Below are 20895 nucleotides of genomic sequence, written 5' to 3'. Positions count from 1 at the left end.
TCGAATATGTGATACTACTCTAGGACCACATCCCAACGAGGAAAAGGAAACAGAGCGAAACCACACATTCTTAGCCTATGGGGTCCTTATTATATAAAATCTTGGAAGTATACCCTCTGTAGTTGTAGGTATATCAATAGGGATCTTTTTGGTTATTCACGCAAGGTTGTTTATAGATTCTAAAATACCCCTATGGTATTTTAATTCTTGTTTGAGTCTTATCTTCTGATTATGATTCTGGGATTAGTGTGGATCTTTTAGCGTTCTAAAATACTCCTATAGTATTTTAACTTTATGTTTGGCTCTAGAATTCCTATTTGGTAAGTTTCAGATCTGCTGCACACCACTATCACTCCCGAGCACACGTTCATCGCATCTCGGATAAATGTAGTTGATCAGGTTACATTTATCCCATCTTACGATTACATAACTGCCCAAGTTTGACTGTAGTGCTCAACATCCGAAGACTTTTATTATTGTCCTTCTTGTGATACTTTTGTTCGAGTGTTTAGATTCTGGTTGTTATTATACTTTGGTAAAATATGGTTATATTCTAAAGTATAATTTCTTGGTCAGAGTGTTTTATCCCATTGTATTTATAGGCTGTATATCTTTTATGAATTGATATACTTAGCTCACTATAAACAATGCTCTGATACCAATCTGTCACACCCCAAAACCGGAACGGCGGAAACGTTCTGGGGTGGATGACGTCATGTCAAGTATCACAACACATGCATATAGTAATCAAAGTACAACAAAACATTGCATTAATAGAATAATTTTACATGGTTACATTACATAGTATCAAAGTAATACAAGCAACTTATATAAAGTGCAGCAAGGTACTTAAGCCATCTTCATCAGCAACTCCGGGGATGTACCTGTCTAATTGCTGACCTGAGATTACAAGTTATTTTAAAAGCGAGTATCAGCATTTTTATAAATACTGGTGAGTTCATAAGTATTTAGTGTCATTTAGTCAAATAACTTTAATAAGTAGTAGTTTAAGTGTTTTCGTTGCTTCAGTGTTCTTTCCAGAAAATCCTATATTTTCTTTAAATAAAGCAGCCTTCTATCAAGACTGTTTCAGTGTATTGTAGTAAGAGGTAGCTTTCCCTTAGTTGCTATTTTTATCAAAATACTGAATTTGATTATTAAAGAAAGCAGGAGACATCAGGGAATAATATATGCCTCAGCAGTGAGGACTGCTGACTAAGGCAAAGAATCATAGACTCCAGGAGGGTATCGAATTAACGACGCGCCTGGTTCAGTCAAACAAGGGGAGACATAGACCCTAGAAGGTACCAAATGAAAGGTACCGCTGGTAAGGTCTAAAACGGTGAATATAGACCGAAGACGATACCAATTGGAAGGTATCTTTCACAAGGTCAAAACCAAGACTACAGACCCCAGACAGTATCAAATGAAAGATACAGCTAGCAAGGTCGAAACAAAGACTATAGACCCCAGACAGTATCAAATGAAAGATACAGCTAGCAAGGTCGAAACAAAGACTATAGACCCCAGACAGTATCAAATGAAAGATACAGCTAGCAAGGTCGAAACAGAGGCTATAGACCCCAGACAGTATCAAATGAAAGATACAGCTAGCAAGGTCGAAACAGTGTGACTCTGAAAAGTGACATCAGCATACAGTGTAAATTGCTGACGAAATACCGTTACCTTAAAGCCATGAATTATAAGGCAACCCAGGATACTCGTAACCATACTGACTAGAGTTCCAGACGCCCTACAAGCATCTATAGAATGTGACATTTGTCACCCCTTGGCTTGGTGGGCCGTGGACTGTAGCTAGCAGTCAGGGTGCGGGGTTGTCAATCCCGTATAAGCCTATACACATAATGTCCGCTCTCCCTACAAGAGACTCTGGTTACCAACTAGACGACGGAGAAGGTCGCGTCCCGAAGATGCATCCCAAATGGAGGGTGGTGTGTTTCTTGAGAGGAGTGGGTTTCTTATGTAAGTGATATACTAGAGGTAAAGACTTTCGAACGGTGGGTAGTGTGTTTCTAAAGTAAGTGTAGAACAGAGGCAGAGATTCTTAACTGACTTGACTAGAGAATTTCCTGTATGTCCATACTCATATACATAGTATTTAACTAATGAACCAAACGACCTTCGGACGGCTACCCGATCCCACCAGACCACATCTCAACGAAGAAAAGGAAATAGGGCCGACGAGCCTTCCTAAGTCTTTCAATCATTAGTTATATATACCCATATGAGCACGGACATACATCTAACTATGACTAAGTGCGTTTTAAGTAGAAGTGATCCTTGTGAAGTAGTAGCGCCTCATAAGTGAAGTAAAAGCGTTCGCAAGTGAAGTAGAAGTGTCGCACAAGTATAAGCGTATCATGAAGTAGAGGCGACAATGAGTGAAGCGAAAGCGTATCAAGTATAAGTGAAGTAGGGTTGATATCAAGTATAAGCGAGGAAGAATCGTATCACTAAGTAAGAGGATGAATAAGTATAAACGTTATCAGGTATAAATGACTTCAGGTATAAGCGAAAGCATTACAGAGTAGGAGTATAAAATAAGTATAAGCGAAGCAGCGGTATCTAACAATCAAAAGTGTTCATGAAAACCTTTGAAGACTTTATTACTCAGGAAAATCGCATTTGTATTCTTTGATAAAATGGGTGTGAAAACCTTCAGAAATCTTTGGGAATCCTTTATAAATCAGTTTGAAAATGAATCTTTGATAAGCTATGAAAGTAAGAACTTGAACAATTTAAAAATCCTTTTTGAAAGCCATTTACAGTGTCCTACTCAGTAAACCAGTGTACAGTGGTAAAATCTTGTGCATGCGGGTTATCAATCACATGTGATTGATATGATAACTGGCATGTTTAACTTGTAATCCCCCCTTATAAAACATTTAAAAGCATTTAAAAGGTTCATTCAGGGGTATGAACTCACCTGGTGTAAGTAGGTCCGACGGAAGTGTCGTTTAGGCGTTCGGGGTCACGCAAGGACTTGAATACACACAAGGACCTATTTTAACATATGATAACATATTTTCACATACAATTAGCATATAATATACTAATTAAACAATTATACACACTCAAAGGAGTGGAAAAACACTTTTGGTTGAGTGTTTGGGGTCCCGGGTAGCGTTTAAGGGTGCTAAGGGTCTCCTATCAGCTGTGGGACTTTGCTATACTCACATATCTAGTGTGTAAATGGATTTAAAACACCAACATGGACCAAACAAGGAGTTTACGGCCCAACCTAAGGGAGTTTACGGCCGTAAACTCCCAAGGTCAATTTCTTGGGTGTTTGATGCTTCTAGCTTGTTCATAGAATTATTCTAAGCACTTTTCCTCAAAGGCATGATTGGATTTGAGGCTTCTAAGGGTACTTTATAGGAGTTTACGGCCTAGGAACTCTCCCAAGGGAGTTTACGGCCGTAAACTCTCAATCTTTGAGTTTAGTGAAGTTTTAAGCCCCTAATGCCTTTCTAGTGATTTCTAATGAAGTGTGATGCCATTTTGGGTGATTAAAACCAACATTTGAGGGGGTTTGGGGAGTTTACGGCCTAGATAATGCTTGGGCCGTAAACTCCAAGAAATGTCTCATTTTCTTGGGTTTAAGTCCTTAGATCCCCTCCTAGTAGTTTATGGTAAATGTCTAAGGCCATTAGGGGGGCAAAATCACACTTTTGGGCATGATTTTTGGGAGTTTACGGCCTTGACTATTCATGGGCCGTAAAATCTTTTCTTTAATTCATTTTGGAGTGTTCAAGTGTCCTAAACTCAAAGGAATAAGTCCCTAAATTATGTAATAAGCCCTAGGATGAGTTTGGTGCACATTTGGGACCATGACTTGTGGAGTTTACGGCCTAAGCATGTGCTTGGGCCGTAAACTCTTCTTTGAGTCCTAAATCCATGCATTTTAGTGTTTAAACACCCCTAGGCTATAACCCCTATTAGTTTCTAAGCTTATGGTCAAGTTTAAAGGCATATTTAGCACCTTTTTAGGGGTTTACGGCCCTAGAATGTTCCTAGGTCGTAAACTCCTTATCCTATGCCTTCTTGGATGATTTTTGGGCTTTAAACATAAATTAATACGCTTAGAATAAGCTAGGGTAAGCGGACTTACAATTTGGAAGCGTTTGGTTGCGAATTCGGGGCGAAAACGGGTCTAGCGAGAGAGTATAGAGAGAGAGTGTAAAAAGTCTCCAATGGACTCCATTCACCCATATATAGGTTTCACAGTCGGGGCTCAGTGGAATTTTACCCGATACTGCCGTTAAACGGGGCTTTTGGTCGCACCCGATTTAGTGGTCGTAATAATAAAACTTGACATTTTCTAAATGAATGAAAATGTGTGTCCTGTGTTTTTATTTCCCTTTTATCACGACTTAACGGCATGTTAAAGGTAATCATATGGAAATGTTTATTAAACTGACGCCCTCTATTTAACGGAACTTTTATACAGTGGAATATTCCGTTAACGGTAACGGGGAAATGTAACGGGACAACTTGGGTTGTCACATCATCCCCCGTTAGAGGGAATTTCGTCCCGAAATTCAGGTCTAGGCAAGGAAGTAGGTATGAACTGCCGAGTAGAGGTAAGGGAGTACTTCCTATACGGTTGCCCTTGCATTCCCAAGTGATCTCTAGTCTGTGGTTGTCATTCTCACAGACCTTCACATACGGGATGCGGATTCCGTCTAGTGTAGCTAGCGGGTTCTGACTGGTGTATCTATGAAGTCAGGGTTCTCGATGTATTCTATCAAGATGAGTGAGGTACGAAAAGTGTTGTCGGGAAATCACGTATCAAGTCTAAGAAGTGGATCGATTGGGTGTGAATCTGGTGGCATATCCGAAGGTAATGGCAGCCTGGAAAGGGTTGGACCAAGCCTCCATGAGTATTCTCGGATGGTCCTACGCTCTCGGAAGGGCAGAGCCTTTCAGTACTTAGAACATAGTGTACTTCTATGGCAAGATCATCACTGGCGTGATCGCCATTCCGAAGTTCCTAACGTTCTCTCTCGTACTGGTAGTGTAGTCCTTCGGGTTGGTTCCTAGGAATCTCAAGTGGTCTCCAGTTTCATGTTTTCTTTTATTGGCTGATAGAGACTTCCTAGATCGTCAAGTAGGCTACGCGACTAAGGTCATTGGTTTGCTATAGAGTGTCTATCCCAAGCTTGTGCAAATGGACCTGCACTAACGACGCTTGAGATACGGAAACCCTGAGGGTCGGGGAGATAGGGTTTCACCAGACGAGTGTTGGACTATCTCGGGAGGTGGTTCTACTATCTCTGCCCGAGTTAGTATTCGTGGAACACCTATTAGTCCAAGGAATCTCTAAGATTGTGGTTTATTCTAGCGTGGAGAGTGCGTGCTCCTGCATAATCCTTCGACTAACACCAAAGCTGGTGTCGAGTCCATAATCTTTTCGGGATCCGGGTCATGAGATTTAACGCAACTACCTTCGCACTTGACCAAGTATTCTTGGCTGCGAAGGTTACCCTGTGGTTCTCGGTATCCTAGTGTTCACTTCGGGGAATGAAGTCTATCGTCTACAGGGCGACGACGATTTCCTCCCTGCGAGAGGGTGGAGGATGATAGGCACCACTGGTCTATAACTGGGTGGACAAGGTGCAGGAGCAGGTGCGAGCACCTACCGCAACTACTCTCCCGAAGGTTCTGAGTTTTTCTTGGTCTAAGTCAAATCTAGTGGGTATAGGGTCTCTTCACTCGGAACTTTACTAGCTCAATCCGCAGTAGTTCTCTTGATTTCTGCTCCTATGTTATCGAATGGGGTGAAAGTGTTTTGCGAAGAGGTTCATGGTAGAACTCATGCTTGGCTTAACCGTCAATACTTGATGGATGCCAACAGTATACCCGGTCATAGTGGCCAGCCTCATGAGTTCTATTCTCTAGGTTCACGAACCTGATGTGTGAGGTGAGGAGGGTCACCCAGGGGAATCTACGGAGTATGCCTCGGATGGTTGTCGTTTTCTGAGGTATTTGCAGTGCCTTTCACTTTGGTGTTCATTTGACTACGAGGGGTCGATCGACGGCGTGGGGTACCCTCACTTGAGTACTTCGGAAGGTTTGAGATAAGAGGGACGATTGACGAATTGCATTAGATGTGATTATTTGTGTTAGGTTTGGGTTCGGAGGAACCTTTATTTGCCGATATGGCCATGGAGAAAGCTCACAGCACTTAGAATGTACACATGGTTGCACGAAGTCAAACCGGTCGTCGAAGTTGGCACACTTCGACATGATATAAAGTGAAGATCGATAAAGTCATGTGCCGAACAGGCACACAAGTTCTAGGCGTCTCGAGTTTCGTCCTAGGTATCGCTACCGCGGATACTTGGACTGATAGAGTCGACGCGGAACTATAGAGAGTTCTAAGTGTTTCCGAATAGAGTATCTTTTCATGAACGAATTCTCACAAGGCGTTTCTATAATCGCCTCACATATACTAGTCATGTATATTTAAGGTGGGTAGGACTGTTGACTGAGCGACCCCGCCCTAAATCCACAACCAAACGAGGAACAGGAAATGAGGCGGCATTCGCTCACTCTAGGTCTGTCCATCTTAGATATACATGGCCGTAACGTATATGTTTAGCCACTATAGTTTTACCTAATGAATTTTAAATTTCTTTAACAGTGCTGTGACTTTCGCCTTACTGGAAAGAATTTATATTTGAATTAGTCTTTTATTGTTCTTAGCTTAGTTATCCAGGATCGAGAGACGTACCAAAAATCTAACGAGTTTCCTTGCTGCTTCTCCCTAAGCAGTAGTGTCAGGCTCCTTCTATGTCTTTGTCTTTCCCTTCGGTTGGTCAGTCCCTCTTAAAGTGTCCCATCTTACCACATAGGTGGCAAACTATACGGGTCGCCACATTGGTGGCTGGTGTAATGAACTCAACCGGGGTTCTGTAGACACGAGCAGTATGCCCCAGCATGTGGCACCTAGCACAATAAAGTTCCCGGCAGGTACCATGATGATGGTAGCCGCACTTGCTGCAGTGGGGAAGGCCTCCTAGGTATGGTCTTCTTGAGATCGGGAGGGAAGGATTGACAGGTGTATAGACTGCCTCAACTCGTTGCCCTTCGGAAGGTCCTGGAGCCGAGGTACTTCCCTCCTCTATCTTGAGTTTTCTCTTTAGTGGGTTCAGTGGAGGTTCTTGGGTGGCTGAGTGTGGAAGAGTGGGTTGCTGCCGTCCATTGCCAGGATTGGAAATCCCAACAGGGCCCTTGCTAACATTGGCGTTGTTAGCATTCAGGTGAGCCATGACAGCTGCTACGGCTGCCGAGACTGCAGCTTGGAACGTAGCTTCATCGAATAAGAGGGCAGGTTTCTTGCTTGCGGATTGGTTATGTTTCTTTGGTGGCATGGTTTTTCCTACACGGAAGGAATACAAGGTAATGAGAGACGATGGTTAACCCTGGACATTTCTGTCCTGAACGTATTAGGCATAAATTTCTCCCGTGCCTTGGGTACTAGTTGTTTGAACGTTGACCTACAGCCCTATGACGTAGTCCTGGAATTCAAGGTAAGAGTATGAGTATCGGAAAAAGGCCATACGATGTGGGTCGTTCCGACTAAGTTACCTTCATACTGGGAAAAGTTTCACTCTCCGGCCTGGAGAGAATTGAGAATGGTTCGGAACGAAACTTGCGGAAAGAGAGACTCTCAAGGGCAGATGGCTAAAATTCTCTCATTAGAGATGCGGGGATCTGCCCTATTCGTATATCTGGCAACGGGAAACGACGATTTACCTAACACATAGCGTGAGTAGTGTAACCACTAACTCACTAAACTGCATCATTTTTAGGGTGAATTATCGTGACGAATACGAGGAAAAGACAATTCCCGGGTTCCATGTACTAGCTCCCTCGGTCTGCCTCGTGTTTTTGACTGGAATCGGCGTTGGTTTCCTCCGGGTAGTTTCCTAGGGTTCTCTTCATGTATGGACTTATTGAGTTTCTACTCCGCCTTCCTTCTGATTCCAACTGTGGGTGTCATCACTTCATGATGGATGACTAGGAATCTCCGAAGTTTAGGCGAATCTCTCACCATTGTCCCTAAGAGAATATGGGCACTTGGTGCATTCAATAGTCTCGACCCAGTTCATTTATTTCCGAACAGGAAATCTTCTCAATGAATCTCCTCTGGGTCAGAATCAACTCTTCTGTCAAGCACTGAAGTGAGTAGGGTTTTCTACGGGGTTCGCGCGAGAACGGAAATGTCTAAAGAATCCTAAGAGATTATTAACATTTCACTGTATGATCCATATCGAGTCCTGCTACGATTACACAGGGTATAAAAATCCTATATAGCTTAGATCCGATAGGCCTTCGAATATGTGATACTACTCTAGGACCACATCCCAACGAGGAAAAGGAAACAGAGCGAAACCACACATTCTTAGCCTATGGGGTCCTTATTATATAAAATCTTGGAAGTATACCCTCTGTAGTTGTAGGTATATCAATAGGGATCTTTTTGGTTATTCACGCAAGGTTGTTTATAGATTCTAAAATACCCCTATGGTATTTTAATTCTTGTTTGAGTCTTATCTTCTGATTATGATTCTGGGATTAGTGTGGATCTTTTAGCGTTCTAAAATACTCCTATAGTATTTTAACTTTATGTTTGGCTCTAGAATTCCTATTTGGTAAGTTTCAGATCTGCTGCACACCACTATCACTCCCGAGCACACGTTCATCGCATCTCGGATAAATGTAGTTGATCAGGTTACATTTATCCCATCTTACGATTACATAACTGCCCAAGTTTGACTGTAGTGCTCAACATCCGAAGACTTTTATTATTGTCCTTCTTGTGATACTTTTGTTCGAGTGTTTAGATTCTGGTTGTTATTATACTTTGGTAAAATATGGTTATATTCTAAAGTATAATTTCTTGGTCAGAGTGTTTTATCCCATTGTATTTATAGGCTGTATATCTTTTATGAATTGATATACTTAGCTCACTATAAACAATGCTCTGATACCAATCTGTCACACCCCAAAACCGGAACGGCGGAAACGTTCTGGGGTGGATGACGTCATGTCAAGTATCACAACACATGCATATAGTAATCAAAGTACAACAAAACATTGCATTAATAGAATAATTTTACATGGTTACATTACATAGTATCAAAGTAATACAAGCAACTTATATAAAGTGCAGCAAGGTACTTAAGCCATCTTCATCAGCAACTCCGGGGATGTACCTGTCTAATTGTTGACCTGAGATTACAAGTTATTTTAAAAGCGAGTATCAGCATTTTTATAAATACTGGTGAGTTCATAAGTATTTAGTGTCATTTAGTCAAATAACTTTAATAAGTAGTAGTTTAAGTGTTTTCGTTGCTTCAGTGTTCTTTCCAGAAAATCCTATATTTTCTTTAAATAAAGCAGCCTTCTATCAAGACTGTTTCAGTGTATTGTAGTAAGAGGTAGCTTTCCCTTAGTTGCTATTTTTATCAAAATACTGAATTTGATTATTAAAGAAAGCAGGAGACATCAGGGAATAATATATGCCTCAGCAGTGAGGACTGCTGACTAAGGCAAAGAATCATAGACTCCAGGAGGGTATCGAATTAACGACGCGCCTGGTTCAGTCAAACAAGGGGAGACATAGACCCTAGAAGGTACCAAATGAAAGGTACCGCTGGTAAGGTCTAAAACGGTGAATATAGACCGAAGACGATACCAATTGGAAGGTATCTTTCACAAGGTCAAAACCAAGACTACAGACCCCAGACAGTATCAAATGAAAGATACAGCTAGCAAGGTCGAAACAAAGACTATAGACCCCAGACAGTATCAAATGAAAGATACAGCTAGCAAGGTCGAAACAAAGACTATAGACCCCAGACAGTATCAAATGAAAGATACAGCTAGCAAGGTCGAAACAGAGGCTATAGACCCCAGACAGTATCAAATGAAAGATACAGCTAGCAAGGTCGAAACAGTGTGACTCTGAAAAGTGACATCAGCATACAGTGTAAATTGCTGACGAAATACCGTTACCTTAAAGCCATGAATTATAAGGCAACCCAGGATACTCGTAACCATACTGACTAGAGTTCCAGACGCCCTACAAGCATCTATAGAATGTGACATTTGTCACCCCTTGGCTTGGTGGTCCGTGGACTGTAGCTAGCAGTCAGGGTGCGGGGTTGTCAATCCCGTATAGGCCTATACACATAATGTCCGCTCTCCCTACAGGAGACTCTGGTTACCAACTAGACGACGGAGAAGGCCGCGTCCCGAAGATGCATCCCAAATGGAGGGTGGTGTGTTTCTTGAGAGGAGTGGGTTTCTTATGTAAGTGATATACTAGAGGTAAAGACTTTCGAACGGTGGGTAGTGTGTTTCTAAAGTAAGTGTAGAACAGAGGCAGAGATTCTTAACTGACTTGACTAGAGAATTTCCTGTATGTCCATACTCATATACATAGTATTTAACTAATGAACCAAACGACCTTCGGACGGCTACCCGATCCCACCAGACCACATCTCAACGAAGAAAAGGAAATAGGGCCGACGAGCCTTCCTAAGTCTTTCAATCATTACTTATATATACCTATATGAGCACGGACATACATCTAACTATGGCTAAGTGCGTTTTAAGTAGAAGTGATCCTTGTGAAGTAGTAGCGCCTCATAAGTGAAGTAAAAGCGTTCGCAAGTGAAGTAGAAGTGTCGCACAAGTATAAGCGTATCATGAAGTAGAGGCGACAATGAGTGAAGCGAAAGCGTATCAAGTATAAGTGAAGTAGGGTTGATATCAAGTATAAGCGAGGAAGAATCGTATCACTAAGTAAGAGGATGAATAAGTATAAACGTTATCAGGTATAAATGACTTCAGGTATAAGCGAAAGCATTACAGAGTAGGAGTATAAAATAAGTATAAGCGAAGCAGCGGTATCTAACAATCAAAAGTGTTCATGAAAACCTTTGAAGACTTTATTACTCAGGAAAATCGCATTTGTATTCTTTGATAAAATGGGTGTGAAAACCTTCAGAAATCTTTGGGAATCCTTTATAAATCAGTTTGAAAATGAATCTTTGATAAGCTATGAAAGTAAGAACTTGAACAATTTAAAAATCCTTTTTGAAAGCCATTTACAGTGTCCTACTCAGTAAACCAGTGTATAGTGGTAAAATCTTGTGCATGCGGGTTATCAATCACATGTGATTGATATGATAACTGGCATGTTTAACTTGTAATCCCCCCTTATAAAACATTTAAAAGCATTTAAAAGGTTCATTCAGGGGTATGAACTCACCTGGTGTAAGTAGGTCCGACGGAAGTGTCGTTTAGGCGTTCGGGGTCACGCAAGGACTTGAATACACACAAGGACCTATTTTAACATATGATAACATATGTTCACATACAATTAGCATATAATATACTAATTAAACAATTATACACACTCAAAGGAGTGGAAAAACACTTTTGGTTGAGTGTTTGGGGTCCCGGGTAGCGTTTAAGGGTGCTAAGGGTCTCCTATCAGCTGTGGGACTTTGCTATACTCACATATCTAGTGTGTAAATGGATTTAAAACACCAACATGGACCAAACAAGGAGTTTACGGCCCAACCTAAGGGAGTTTACGGCCGTAAACTCCCAAGGTCAATTTCTTGGGTGTTTGATGCTTCTAGCTTGTTCATAGAATTATTCTAAGCACTTTTCCTCAAAGGCATGATTGGATTTGAGGCTTCTAAGGGTACTTTATAGGAGTTTACGGCCTAGGAACTCTCCCAAGGGAGTTTACGGCCGTAAACTCTCAATCTTTGAGTTTAGTGAAGTTTTAAGCCCCTAATGCCTTTCTAGTGATTTCTAATGAAGTGTGATGCCATTTTGGGTGATTAAAACCAACATTTGAGGGGGTTTGGGGAGTTTACGGCCTAGATAATGCTTGGGCCGTAAACTCCAAGAAATGTCTCATTTTCTTGGGTTTAAGTCCTTAGATCCCCTCCTAGTAGTTTATGGTAAATGTCTAAGGCCATTAGGGGGGCAAAATCACACTTTTGGGCATGATTTTTGGGAGTTTACGGCCTTGACTATTCATGGGCCGTAAAATCTTTTCTTTAATTCATTTTGGAGTGTTCAAGTGTCCTAAACTCAAAGGAATAAGTCCCTAAATTATGTAATAAGCCCTAGGATGAGTTTGGTGCACATTTGGGACCATGACTTGTGGAGTTTACGGCCTAAGCATGTGCTTGGGCCGTAAACTCTTCTTTGAGTCCTAAATCCATGCATTTTAGTGTTTAAACACCCCTAGGCTATAACCCCTATTAGTTTCTAAGCTTATGGTCAAGTTTAAAGGCATATTTAGCACCTTTTTAGGGGTTTACGGCCCTAGAATGTTCCTAGGTCGTAAACTCCTTATCCTATGCCTTCTTGGATGATTTTTGGGCTTTAAACATAAATTAATACGCTTAGAATAAGCTAGGGTAAGCGGACTTACAATTTGGAAGCGTTTGGTTGCGAATTCGGGGCGAAAACGGGTCTAGCGAGAGAGTATAGAGAGAGAGTGTAAAAAGTCTCCAATGGACTCCATTCACCCATATATAGGTTTCACAGTCGGGCCTCAGTGGAATTTTACCCGATACTGCCGTTAAACGGGGCTTTTGGTCGCACCCGATTTAGTGGTCGTAATAATAAAACTTGACATTTTCTAAATGAATGAAAATGTGTGTCCTGTGTTTTTATTTCCCTTTTATCATGACTTAACGGCATGTTAAAGGTAATCATATGGAAATGTTTATTAAACTGACGCCCTCTATTTAACGGAACTTTTATACAGTGGAATATTCCGTTAACGGTAACGGGGAAATGTAACGGGACAACTTGGGTTGTCACATATATGAATCAACAATTGAATTGATTTTAGGTTTTATGTGGTCTGAAACAACAGGAATCCAATAAGATGATCCACCAGGAGAAACATAATCATGTTTAACATGAGATTGTTCTGCATAAAAAAAAGATTAACATTTAAAAAATTGGCAAATAATACATCTAGTTTATTAAAGTTTTTTCTTATTCGTATACTAACCTTTCTGTAAATCAATGTTATCATCGACTATACTATAATCTGCCTCATTATCACTGAACTCGTTTTCGGTTTTTTGCATCATTTAATTAGAATGTGTGTAATGGATGCTTAAATATATAATGTAAAAAAAATACTTAAGATACATCACCTGGGTTATGATTACTACAATCACCGAATTGATATTCGGAATTGTCATATATATATATATATATATATATATATATATATATATATATATATATATATATATATATGATGTTGAATGTGTTCTAATGGATCCTCATCTTTGCAAGTGCAAGTTACGACATATTGCAAAAAACAATATAAAAGTTCAACATTATTATTATAAAAATTAACAAGTATAAAAACTTATAAGGTAAATTCACCTAAATTTAGATTGCTATTCTCGAATATTTGAAAATCAATATTATGTAGAGAATCATGATTAGCTAACCCGAAATCTTCATAATCATGTGCATAATCCTTAGGATATCCATGTTGATCATGAATATGATCGTCACCAGCTGATATTGTATCATCCATAAGATAATTTACAGCACGATTGAACACCAGGAGAAAGCAAAATAAATTGAATATTACAAACTTTGAGTCAAATCAGTATATATTAAAAAAGGAAAAACCGTGTAATTGATATGTAACTAAAAAGGCATGATATCTGCATTCATTATTATCGATTATTTTTTTTAATTTTTAGAAACATTGTAAAGATGAGAATCAACACAAAATCGTATTATTCATCATGATATTCTAAATATTTGACATATTCATATTCCAAATATAATAAATTCCATAGATAAGACTTCGAAACATCCTGCGTTTTAAATTAGACTTTTAATTAATTTATTCAGCAAACTTGAAAAAAAAAATTATTTTGTATGAATTTACAAATGATTACTGGTTATTATGGAATAAACGCATATACTAATAAATCAATGTATATACCAGACTGTTATTCTGTGAGAATATTTGAAACAAGATTTACAAAAAAAATTATTTTCCACACATTTATTCTGTATATTCTAATACAACTTAACAGAGACATAATTATATCACGGTCTCATTATACCACAAGTTTTGCTCTGTAAGAATATATGTAATAAGAATTACACTAAATGTAGTTTGCTCATGTTTGATATGTATATTCACTACAAATTAACATTCTGGAAGAATTTGATAATAATAATTCTAACGAAATTTTTGTTTAATCATTAATTAATATGAATTTGTGAACACTTATTCTATACGAATAGAAAAACAAAATGAATTAAAAAACAAACATTAAATTGTGTTTTTGTTTATTCTGTTTATCATAATCAACATTTACTTTCTAATACTTTTTATAACCATCGTTCTAACAGAATGTTTACATATAACATTATGTATAACACAATTTACGAATAATTCTATATAAATATGACAACAAAAATACATTTGCAACAACATATATGTCGGCATATGATAAATAACAAAATCCATGGAATCTATATCTTTATTATACTGAAATAAACCCCTAAAATTCATGAATCCATATCTTTATTATACTGAAATAAAACTCCATAAAATCCAATAAGACTAAATTGAAAACATTATTCAAATCCTAAAATATCTTGACGAAATAACATCTACTCTCTCTTGACCCTTGCTTGAGGACACTTCCTCCTATCATGACCAACACCAAAACAAATCCAACATCTTCTTAATTTCTTCGAATCTTGATTCACTTGGGATTGCTTGACATTCCGACCATTGTTATCAGAAAAATCATTGTTATTGTTATCAATATTATCCTTGTTCTGGAAAACACAAAACTAAATTTAATCAATGAAATATCATAAGAACAAATATGATATGAATCTAATGAAGGATTAATATCAACTATTAATATAACAAAACTAAATATGCATATGAAAAATGATTAGTCAACACTATAAAAATAAAAACGTGGATGAACAACATACCTAAATTAAAGAAATATCAGAATAAGAGAAATGATATGAATATGATGAACGATGAATCTGCAATTGAATAAAACGTATATGATGCATATATATATATATATATATATATATATATATATATATATATATATAATATTTTTGTTGATAAGATCCATATTTAATAGTCTGATATTTAGGAATTTGGTTGATATCAATCTAACATTTAATTATCTCGGATAAATATATATTATATATACTTATAAAGGAAACATTTTTCCTTGCACCACATTCATTTGAAACTCCCATCTATTTTTCCTTTCATCACATTCATTTGAAACTCCCATGACTTTTCAATTTCTTTCTAATAATAATTATAATTTGGTTAATTAGGTTAAATAAATATCAAACCTAAAATGTAATCATATATAAACTAAATTTCAATATTAAATAATATCTTTACTTCTAATAATAAAGTTATGTTTTTTAACTTATAACATATTATACTTAATTTATTAGTTTTAATATATTGTTGGATGTACACCATTATCATTTTAAATATACAATTTTGGAACAATTTGTATAAAATACTTAAATAATTAATTTAAATATAACATTACAGAGTCAACTTAAATATAAACTTTAGATTAACTTAAACAACCCAAAGAATATTTTGTAAATAGTTAAAAGTGATAAATTATAATATCTTTCTAATAATGATTATAAGTTGGTTAATAAGGTTAAATAAATACCAAACCTAAAGTGTAATCATAAATAAACTAAATTTCAATTTTAAAGTAATATCTTTACTTCTACTTATAAAGTTATCTCTTTAACTTTTAACATATTATACTTAATTTATTACATTTAATATGATGTTAAATGTAAACTATTATCAGTTTAAAATTACAACTTTTAAACAGTTTGGACAAAATACTTAAATTGTGAATATAAATATAACATTACAATGACAACTTAAATATAAATTTCAGATCCACTTAAAAGATATTTTTTTTGTAAATAGTTAAAAGTGATAAATTATAGTGATAAATACAAAAAAACTAAATTGTAATCTCAATTTAACTAAAATATTTCCTAATGATATTTTTATAATCGTTAAAAGTTTTCGAATAAGTAGCTTACAATAACTTACAATAACAATATTTAAAAATAACTCTATATAAATGATTATATTGTTACCTTTAAAATCAAAAACTAATATTTGATGTTTTACATAATTATAATGATAGAAATTAAAACATTAAACAAATAAATTTTAAAAAACAATAACAACAACTATAAATAATATTAAACCATAAATTATATTTAATTTTATTCATGTGTAACTCGCGGGTAAAAATCATTCAAACGATTGAGATTATAAAGTTATAATTGATGTGTATATTATCATATAATTCAAAATAATCAATATATTATATCAATTTAGTATACAAATTATTATATCAAATTTAACAACAACGTTATTGTTATATTAAAAAAACATATATTTGTAAAGATTTCAACTATATAGGTGTTTCTGCGTATTACAATGTCAACTTAAATATAAATTTCAGTTCCACTAAAAAACCAAGAATATTTTGTAAATAGTTAAAAGTGATAAATTGTAGTGATAATGAAAAAAAATCTAATTGTAATCTCAGTTTAACTAAAATATTTCATAAATGTATTTTTATAATCGTTAAAAGTTTCCAAATATGTACCTTAAAATAACCTACAATAACAATAGCTAAAAATAACTCTATATAAATGATTATATTGTTACCTTTAAAATTAAAAAATAATGTTTGATGTTTTAAATAATTATAATGATAGAAATTAAAACATTAAGCAAATAAATTCTAAAAAAATTAATTAACAATAACAACAATTATAAACAACATTGAACCATATATTATATTTAATTTTATTCATGTATAACTCGATGGTAGAAGTCATTTAAACGATTGAGATTATTAAGTTATAATAGATGTATATATTATCATATAATTCAAAATAATCAATATATTATATCAATATTTTAGTATAAAAATTATTATATCAAATTTAACAACAACGTTGTTGTTATATTTAAAAAAAAACATATATTTGTAAAGACTCCAACTATATAGGTGTTTTTGCGCAACGCGCGGGAATTCGTTTAGTATACTTATAAAGAAATCATTTTTCCTTTCACCACATTCATTTGAAACTCCCATGACTTTTCGATTTCTTTCTAATAATGATTATAAGTTGGTTAATAAGGTTAAATAAATATAAAATCTAAAGTGTAAACATATATAAACTAAATCTCAATATTAAAAGAATATATTTTCTTCTACTTATAAAGTTATGTTTTTACCTTTTAACATATCATACTTAATTTGTTATGTCTAACATGTTGTTGTATGTAAACCATTATCATTTTAAAGCTACAACTTTTGAAACATTTGTATAAAATACTTAAATTGTTAATTTAAATATAACCTTACAGGATCAACTTAAATATAAATTTTAGTTCAACTTAAACAACCTAAAGAATATTTCGTAAATAGTTAAAAGTGATAAATTGCAGTGTCTTTCTAATAATGCTTATAAGTTGGTTAATAAGGTTAAATAAGTATCAAACCTAAAGTGTAATCATAAATAAACTAAATTTCAATATTAAAATAATATTTTTACTTCTACTTATGAAGTTATGTCTTTAACATTTAACATATTATACTTAAGTTATTAGATTTAATATGTTGTATGTAAACCATTATCAGCTTAAATCTACAACTTTTGAGCAGTTTGGACAAAATACTTAAATTGTTAATTTAAATATTACAATGTCAACTTCAATATAAATTTCAGTTCCACTTCAAAAACCCAAAGATTATTTTGTGAATAGTTAAAAATGATAAATTATAGTGCTAAATGCAAAAACTAAATTGTAATATCAATTTAACTAAAATATTTCCTAAAGATATTTTTATAATCATTAATTTTTTTTAAATAAGTAGCTTAAAATAACTTACAATAACAATATTTAAAAATAACTCTATATAAATGATTATATTGTTACCTTTAAAATAAATATTATTGTTTGATGTTTTAAATAATTACAATGATAGAAATTAAAACGTTAAGCAAATAAATTTTAAAAAGTTAATTAACAATAACAACAAATATAAATAACATTAAACCATATATTATATTTAATTTTATTCATGAGTAACTTATGGGTAGAAGTCATTCAAAAGATTAAGATTATGTAGTTTTTATAGATGTATATATTATCATATAATTCAAAATAATCAATATATTATATCAACTTAGTATACGAATTATTATATCAAATTTAACAACAACATTATTGTTATATTTAAAAAAACATATATTTGTAAAAATTTCAGCTATATAGATGCTTCTGCGCAACGCGCGGGCATTCGCCTAGTATACTTATAAAGGAAACATTTTTTCTTTCACCACATTCATTTGAAACTCCCATGCATTTTTCATTTCACCACATTCATTTGAAACTCCCATGCATTTTTCATTTCACCACATTCATTTGAAACTCCCATAACTTTTCAATTTCTTTCTAATAATAATAATTATTATAAGTTGGTTAATAATGTTAAATAAATAATAAACCTAAAGTGTAATAATTTATAAAAAAATTCAGTATTAAAATAATATCTTTAAATCTACTTATAAAGTTATGTTTTTTAACTTTTAACATATTATTCTTAGTTTATTAGTTTTAATATATTGTTGGATGTAAGCCATTATCATTTTAATATATAATTTTGTAACAATTTGCATAAAATACTTAAATTATTAAGTTAAACATAACATTACAGGGTCAACTTAAATATAAACTTTAGTTTAACTTAAACAAACCAAAAAATATTTTTGAAATAATTAAATGTGATAAATTGTAGTGTCTTTCTAATAATGATTATAAGTTGGTTAATAAGGTTAAATAAATATCAAACCTAAAACGTAATCATAAATAAACAAAATTTCAATTTTAAAATAATATCTTTACTTCTACTTATAAAGTTATGTATTTAATTTTTCACATATTATACTTAAATTAATTAGATTTAAAATGTTGTTGTATGTAAATCATTATTAATTTAAAGTTACAACTTATGAACAGTTTAGAGAAAATAAATATAACATTACAGTGTCAACTTAAATATAAATTTCAGTTCCCCTTAAAAAACCAAAGAATATTATATAAATAGTTAAAAGTGATAAATTGTAGTGATAAATGAAAAAACTAAATTGTAATCTCAATTTAACTAAAATATTTGCTAAAAATATTTTTATAGTCGTTAAAAGTTTTCAAATAAGTAGCTTAAAATAACTTACAATAACAAGAGTTAAAAATAACTCTATATAAATGATTATATTGTTACATTTAAAATCAAAAAAATAATGTTTGATGTTTTAAATAATTATAATGATAAAAATTAAAATATTAAGCAAATAAATTTTAAAAAATTAATCAACAATAACAACAACGATAAATTACATTAAAGCATATATTATATTTAATTTTATTTATATACAACTCGCAGGTAGAAGCTATTCAAACGATTGATATTATGCAATTATAATAGATGTATATATTATCATTTAATTCAAAATAATCAATATATTATATCAATTTAGTATATGAAATATTATATCAAATTTAATAATAAAGTTATTGTTATATTTAAAAAACAATTATGTCTAAAGAATTCAACTATATAAGTGTTTCAGCGCAACGCACGGTCATTCGCCTAGTATTATATATTAAGATTACATTAATACCCCTTAAGAATGATTGGCCAAGAATTATACATACAATACTACAATAGATACATTAAACATCTGAACCTATCTTTCTCTCTCTCTCTCTCTCTCTCTCTCTATATATATATATATATATATATATATATATATATATATATATAATAAAGTTAATTAACTAATAAATAAATAATAAATAGTTATAACATAAATAAAAATTTTGGACTAAAACTGAATATCATTGTATTAGAAGGGTTAGATAGACAAAACCTAAACAATAATTCAATATATGTATTAGTATCAATACAAAAAGTAAACACAACTCTTCACTCCAATGATATTGTATTGTGATAAGCGGTCAACCAAATGGTAAAAATATATTTTTTTTTAAAAAAAACACTTTGGAGATGCTCTTAAAATTTAGGTCAAGTTTGAATAGAAAAAAAAAAAAAGACACTTACGTAACATATTTTAAATTAGCGTTTAGTAAAATCATAAAAATAGTTTGTACTTTAATAAAATAGTTTATAAACTAATTTTAGATAGTTTATAAGGGGAATATTACTTATTAAGGTAATTAACTTTTCGGTATGTTTATATTTGGGTAACTTTTTTTTTGTACACATATAAGTAACAAACTTGTTGGAAGTGTTCACATATGACCATTATGACCTGCTATAGCAGGTTAAATCCTATATGTGAACGCTTTCAATAAGTTTGTTACCTAGATGTGTACAAAAAAAATAGTTACCCAAATATGAAAAAAGCGAAAAGTAAAAATTAAATTACACGAATGGTCCCTGTGGTTTGAGGGAATTTGTGTTTTTGGTCCCTAACTTATTTTTTTTTAACTTGGATGGTCCCTACTGTTTATTTTTGTTGCACATTTGGTCCATGTATCGCCTAGAAAGACTATTGTGCCCTTATTAATTTATTGACAAAATTGCAAGTTTGGTCCCTGTGGTATGTCAAAAATTGGATGTTTGGTCCAAAAAGTTTTGGGATTGCACTGGTGGTCCAAAAGGTTTGATTTGTTGTGGAATTGGTCCAAAGGCTTAACAGCCGTTT

The sequence above is a fragment of the Lactuca serriola genome, chromosome 4 (genome assembly GCF_051521515.1).
Source record: "Lactuca serriola cultivar US96UC23 chromosome 4, Lser_US96UC23_V15, whole genome shotgun sequence".
Lineage (NCBI taxonomy): Eukaryota > Viridiplantae > Streptophyta > Magnoliopsida > Asterales > Asteraceae > Lactuca > Lactuca serriola.
Note: the sequence above shows the minus strand (reverse complement) of the source record.